Source organism: Aplysia californica, unplaced genomic scaffold (genome assembly GCF_000002075.1).
Source record: "Aplysia californica isolate F4 #8 unplaced genomic scaffold, AplCal3.0 scaffold00117, whole genome shotgun sequence".
Classification (NCBI taxonomy): domain Eukaryota; kingdom Metazoa; phylum Mollusca; class Gastropoda; order Aplysiida; family Aplysiidae; genus Aplysia; species Aplysia californica.
The window spans coordinates 936,405-943,421 of record NW_004797387.1 but is presented as its reverse complement, the minus strand read 5'-3'; the positions used below and the strand labels follow the sequence as shown (position 1 = coordinate 943,421).

Sequence of the window (7,017 nt, the reverse complement as noted above, 5' to 3'; positions counted from 1 at the left end):
TTCAAATGTCCCGGGTTCGAATCCGGGTAGCGACCAAAAATGTTCTTCTCTAGAATTGTCTCCTTTCACTTTCTTTCCTGATCTCTAACAATGTTCTGTTGCCTACTTTCGTCTCCTTATTCTACCCCCACCCCCTCACCTCCTTTGCCCCCTCCTCTGAGCTCCCGACTCTTTCTGCAGCCTTTCTACTGTACTCCTTGGCTCCTTCGTACTGCTGTCTTTCAGCCACAACCCTGATCTTCTGGTTGGAAAGATCTACACCTTGCCCTCTCGGAAATGGGTGAAAAATCTTGGTAGGCCCGTGTACAAGTTGTGCACGTTAAAGATCCCGTGGTGGTCTAAAATCGACAAGAGTAGGCTTCGGTGTCACCCGGGCAATATTCAAATGTCCTACGAACTTTAAAAAATGTAATGTATCCCGCGCTCTCATATGACCTTATGCAGTTGCCAGCGCCGTAAAACACTGACCCCCCCAAAAAGATAGAGATAAATAGAATGTATTAAGTTATAGTTTCCTTCTCCTTTCCAGTGCGGGGGGGGGAGTATAGATTATAAATTATACTTTCTAGGTCAAACTCGGATTATAAACCTTTCATAAATAATATACCAAAGAAATAGGTCATAGCAACTTGACAAAGAGACATACTTTCCAAAGCGATAGATGATAGTGTGGGGGCGGAGTGGATGGGAGGGGTAGGATGGTTCTTTTGTAAACGTTTACGTGAATGAGACTATAGCCATATTTTTGTTTAAATGTGGATTGGCCGTGCACTTTACGGGAAAGTTCAACTTGATGCTATGTTCTTTTTTTCTTTTTTTTTTTTTTTGTAAATGTGTTACGGCGGTCGCAACTGCATACAGTCATATGAGCGCGCGGGACACATTAAACATTTTCAGTTTGGTAGGAAATTTTGAATTTTGATTTTTGCCAAGGTGTCGGCCGAAACCTACTCTTATCGATTTTGGACCACCAAGGGATCCTTAACGTGCGCCACATGCTCACGAGACCTCCAAGAATTATGGTCTTGTCCGAGAAGGCTAGGTGTAGATCTTACCAACCAGAAGATGAGGGGTGTGGCTGAAAGAAAGCAATAAGAAGGAGGCAAGGTGTAGCAAAGGGCTACAGAAAGAGTCAGGGGCCCAGAGGATGTTCTCTCTTTCTCTCTCCCTCTCTCTCTCTCTCTTTCTACTTTTCTCTTTTACACACATATTACACGCACACAGATACACCCATACACACACTCACACGCTAACACACACACACACACACACACTCACACGCTAACACACACACACTCACACACACACACTCACACACAAACTCACACACACACACACACACACACACACACACACACACACACACACACACACACACTGTCAGGAGCGGGCGCATAATGCGAAAGAAAGGAAAGCCGATTAAAAGATCAATTAATTCATGTTTTTTCTAATGTTATTCTATACCATGGTCGCCTTATACTAGTAGCTAGACTGTTTATTTTCTGAGATATCACAGTTCATTTAATTTCGTACTGTATGTCCCTCGTGGGTCTAAATATGCTCATTCAGTAATGGTTCCACCTTGTGCCATGTACGCTGTTCCAAGATCTTTGCGTAAATCTTTGTGTATCGTGGTTGAAATTGGCTCTGAGTGTTTCCTAGGCTGCATTGGTTAAGGGATTCCCTGAAATACTCCTGTCTTCTGTTTTTGATGCTGTCTTCTTCACTGAACGGGTTTCTGTCATTGACTACTACCGTTGTTGGGTTGTATGGTTCGTCTCGTTGCCTCAACGCTTTGACACTTTGGTAGAACTGTCGTGGTGAGTGCTTGCACAGTTCACTTAATATTTCGCCGTATTCCTTCCTTGACTGTTCCTTGGAACTTCTGACTATCCTCTTGCTATGACGTCTTGCAAGTCTGTATTTCACATAGTCCTCATCTAGCTTTGATTTTACCCACGCCTTGTACAACTCCTTCTTTTCTTTGGTCTCCTTTACTGTGTCATTCCACCAAGCTGCCTGCTTTACCTGCCCTCTTTCGGCTCTTTTTACTGCAGGCGTGGTCTTGAACACTGACCATGTTTCTTCTGCTGTCATTTCTGAGCCGTCTACTTCTTTCAGCTTCTGTGTGACTTCTGTCTCCATTTCCTGTCGTACCTCTTCCTTCTGGAGTTTTCTTAAGCTGCTCTTTACAATCTCTAATAAGTCGAAAACGTACTGACGAGTTACATGGTAAGTTATGGAAATCTCCAGTATATTTTTTTGCTGTAAAACAGTGATGATGATGATGATGATGATGATGATGATGATGATGATGATGATGATGATGGTGATGGTGGTGGTGATGATGATGATGATGGTGATGATGATGATGATGAGAAGGAGAATGATGATGACATGATCATTATCAAGTCATCGGTGCTGTTATTCTTAATGGTGCGCCGTTTGCTAGACTATTGTAAGGTTGGCCCTGCAGAGGATCGCTTTAGCAGCAACGTCTTTCAAACTTTGAATTGTCTGGGGAATTTTCAAGGGTCTGCGCCCAACCGGCTCTGTCCTTTCGGAGGCGGGACATTAAATCAAATGGTCCGTCCTGCTAAATATTTAATTAATACTCCTCTTTGTTTCACGCGAAAGACGTAGGCTCGATTCCCTTGTGCGGAATTTAATCTTATCAAGTGTCTCTATCCCTCTGCTTGGACGCTGTATCCCTCTCATTCAGAGCTAAGTCTGACAGGTAGAGTTAATGCTGCCCGCCTACTAAATGATCGGAATTGTGTAGAAGCGAAATGTCAAATAACTGTTGGTTGTTGCCTTGGATTTTTTTCTCTGTTGTTGTTGCTGTTGTTGTAGTTGTTGCTGTTGTTGTTGTTGCTGTTGTTGTCGTCGTCTCGTTGTTGTCTTTGTTGCAGTTGTTGTTGTTGTTGTTGTTGTAGTTGTTGTTGATGTTGTTTTCTTTGAGTTGTTTCAGGGGATGGTTTTTGCCGTCTCCGAACGTGTCCAGAGCTGCTTTTTTATGTGTCATTCTTTCTCTCGTTCTTTTTTACTTTTCCCTTGGGTCTCCCCTTTCCTATTCACACAAGAGTGTCGCCTTTTAAGTGTCCGAATAATAGGCCAGACATTTATTCTTCCTCATCCGTCATTTCTTCTTTTACTTTTCTCCCTGTCTTTCTTCAACAACACTTTCTCTCTCAATAACGGTTGAACATTCTGGCGCGGTTTCAAGGTCCCCGTCCTGTGTTCCACAAGCGTTGACAGCGAACGCTCAAAATGGTGTGTCAGAGACGCCCAGAATTCAATAAGTTTACCCGATCTTTTCCCGCGTGGACCAGGGAGCCAGCCAGCCGTCCTTCGCCTGTCCCTGCATGATGTCTGCATTTGCCCTGCGCTCTGTATCGACCGGCTGCGAATTAAGAAAGCTTTGTGGCGAGGCGATAAATTTGGTTGAGCCAGCGGGGTCACGGTTGATGTTATTAGATCTTGTTTCGGTTTGCCTCTCTTTCTTTTTTAGCGTTTTTAAATGTATTTTCGTCTGTCTAATTGTGTTTACGCTGTGGTAATTCTGTATGCTGCATGTTCTGTTTGCTGCTGGATGGGCTGGGTCTACGACGTGGGTTTCGTCCGTTCAAAATTAGACGGAGTATTTTTCTCAGCGGATGTTTTGATTTGGTTACGTTTGTCTTCATGCGGGCGCACAGTCAGCTCAGTTTGTATCATGCTTGGCGACGGAGCAGATGGCCTTCGTTCGAATCTCATGCTGGGCGTTATGGAAACTCGGTTCGTTTTGTGGAGTTATCAAGGCTCTCGGCCCATTAATTGGCTGGGTCCAATCGGAGACGGACTTAGTAGCGCTAGTAGTGTTGAGGGGGGGGGGGCGTTAAACCCATTCACTTTACTTCAATCTTTGAGAACGTGCGTGCACATAATGCCCTATCAGTATTAGACCATTAGCAATGATGCAGGCATATTTCCAACTACCACACCAGTAAGAAACACACATCTCCACATTTCATTGTATACATATTGTTACTTTTAATCTATTTTCAGATAGAGAAAAACAGGAGTGTAAAATATGTATGAATAATATTGAGTCAAATGAGCGCCAGACACGTTTTCAACCTTGCGTTGCTTTTGTGGCCTCAGAGCTGAACTTCTTCTGTTCGTTACCCTAATAGACTTCAGGGGTAGTTGACTACAGTTCTGTAGCACGCCGTCCAACTTTTTCGTTTGTGACCGTTTATCCTACTTCACAGAGCCTCTTGCCTTCCAGTTTTAAGGGAAATGCATTTCCAGTTTTAAGGCAACCGCATTCCAATTCGAGAATACTCTCTTTTTTATGATGACTATGGTATTTTCAGTTTTGGTAAGAATTGATTTTTTAAAGTTTGGTAACGGCCGAAACCTGCTTTTATCGATATCAGAACCTCCGAGGGATCTTAAGCGTCCGCAACTCGCACACAGGACCTCCGAGATTTGTTGCCCTAATTCGAGAAGCATGGGTCTTCAATCTTAACTACCCTAAGATCAGAGGTGAGGTTGAAAGATATCATTAAGAAGGAGCCAGGAATAGCGGTAGAAAGGGTGAGAAGTAGAGGAGAAAGGAGCCGAGAAGGGGTCGGGGTGGGATGGATGTGGAGGGAAGGGTAAGAGAATGAAAAGGAAAGCAGATGGCGGAACAGACCAGGAGGATAAAGGAAAACATTTTAGAGAGAAAAAAAATGTACATCGATTGGTGGCAGGTTTCTTCTTTATTGCAGGCGTTTTTATGCTTCCATCAACGCAATATATATTTGTGGCAGCGTGGTAAAATCAGGCGCTCGTCAAAATAACCAAAGTGAAGAAACTAGCATTTTTTGGCAGGTTTGTGAATTTTTTTCAAATTCTTGTTTTTTGGCTCAATACCTTGCATGCCCTTGAAAGAACACATTTCTGTGTGGACTTTACTGAAAAACGTTGATAAAAGGCACACAAAATGAAAGATTTCAGTTTCCACAGACTCTCAAGCTAAGAAAATAACTCATCTTTAGCTGCCATTTTATCACTAATTTTACCCCTAAAACCAGTTGACCCCCACCTCCTTCATTCGCAAATAGCTCGACTTGCATTCTGGATAAATGGATATTTTATTCATCCAAAGCAAGACAAATAAACATACTTTAAGATAAAAATTAATAACTCTACTTGATGCCGCAAAAGTGACTAGAGCCTGATTCCACCGTGTGATGACACATAATATCATTTAAGCAACAGGCTTTGGCTCTAGCTGTCAGGGTCAACCCTGGCCAAGTGGGGATGCAACATTCCAGCAGAATGCCCGAGATACGACAACAAAGCGCCTAACCGCTACACCATGGACGCCGGTTGGCCGGTTTCGACCCCTAGAACTTTTGACTGAAGTGAACGAGCACGCGCACGTACCTCTTAAATCACGAGAGCTCCGCTGGGATGATCTATCCCTATGTTTCAGCTGGGACGCTGTATCCTTCTCTGCCAGCGTTGGCCCTGACAGGGTTGAAGTTGGCTTCCAAATTAATCTGGTTTGGTCTGCTCTGTTCCTTTTTTCGGTGTTTCTGTGATGGTTATCGTGTCAAGTCTTGTAGAATTACAACTCGGGGATGATTGGCGGGCGTTCAGGTGTAGTTTGATGCTACTTCTTTCCAAATAAAGTCTCCTCCTTTTTTTTTTTTTGCTCTCTGGTGACACTTTTTATCTTCCGCACTTATATTTATATGACCAATGTGTTGTTGCTATTGCCTGAGAAACTAACCGAGACACTTGTAAAAAAATCATTTGCTTTTTGATGTTTACTTCACAGAGTTGGTGACTTCGACAAAAATTCATCCCTTGAATTGAGTGGATCGACTTGTGACTACCTCCAGTTCCCTTTGTCTTGTGATGTAATCGTACCTTATTGTGACACAGATATCTTCAACGGCTGAGGTAAGACACTGATAACTAATGAAACAGAGTAGAAACTGCTTTAACAAGCACATGTCCTAGACATTCACCTGTACAAATAACCAAGTGATTGTGTTGGACAGGTATGACAGCCAATTCCAGAAAGAGAAATATAATCAATGAGGCGTTTTACTTGTATTTATACGTCACCACAAACGGAGACACCAGATGTGCCTCTTCCCGAGATTTGTTTGCCCCTTAACCAGCTTTTGAAGGTGTCAGAAACGTAAGAGTAAGTCACATTGAAATCGTTTCGTTAAAAATGAAAAGATACCGCTGGAAAAAGGAGGAGACATTAGCTCAAGACAGAAGTACATGTACATGGATAGCTTTTGCAGGTGGCCACTTCTCCGGCACGGAGTGAAAAAAGGTGAAGATAATGAAAAGTAAGCAAGACAAGCAGAAAAAATAGAATATTGTAATAAAGGATAAAAAGAAGTAGGAACTACCAGTGGCTCTCTCCACCGACCACTTGTTGCCTCTTGTATTTATCCAAGAAAGGTTTACGTTTTTATGTCTAAGATTTGCTGAATCAGCAAGGTACCAGCTGTAATTTGCCTTAGTCAAAACATCGCGTGCAATGACATAAGTTTTATGTAACGTGCCAGATGAATAAATAATTATATTATAAAGAATGAAAACCCATGTGAGGCTTATGTAAGTGAAGGAAACGCTGCACAGCAAAAATGCTGTCCGTGACCAGTCATAATTGTGTCGCTTCGTATAACTTCTCATTTGTACAGGCTTGTTGCCCAGGTGCTGTTTTAAGCGTGGATAATTATTAAGTTTTGCTTGCGAAGTTAACATCAACCTCGACACAGTTTGGGTCCGGTCTAAACGGAGATGGCCATTAAATTCGAAGATCCCGTCTGTAATCTGACTGTCTCGTCCTTCTCTCCTCCTTTTTATGTCTGCCACGCTTTTGTAATACCTCTTACCTTCAGCACGTATATGACTTAATTGTTTTGCCAGTGCCGCAAAACGCTTACTGGAACATTCCGTCCTCTCTCTCTCTCCCTCCCTCTACCCCCCCTCTCTCCCTCTCTCTCTGTCTCTCTC

At 43.0% G+C, this 7,017-nt stretch overlaps 1 long non-coding RNA gene across 1 annotated transcript in view; it reads left to right on the top strand.

Annotated features, from left to right (window-relative positions):
- Positions 1–6,367, top strand: part of LOC118477514 — a 66,309-nt gene extending 59,942 nt beyond the window's left edge. The window contains exon 2 of the long non-coding RNA XR_004858429.1: positions 5,816–6,367. This is a non-coding gene — a long non-coding RNA (uncharacterized LOC118477514). The remainder of the gene's footprint in view (positions 1–5,815) is intronic.
- Positions 6,368–7,017: the final 650 nt, after the last annotated feature.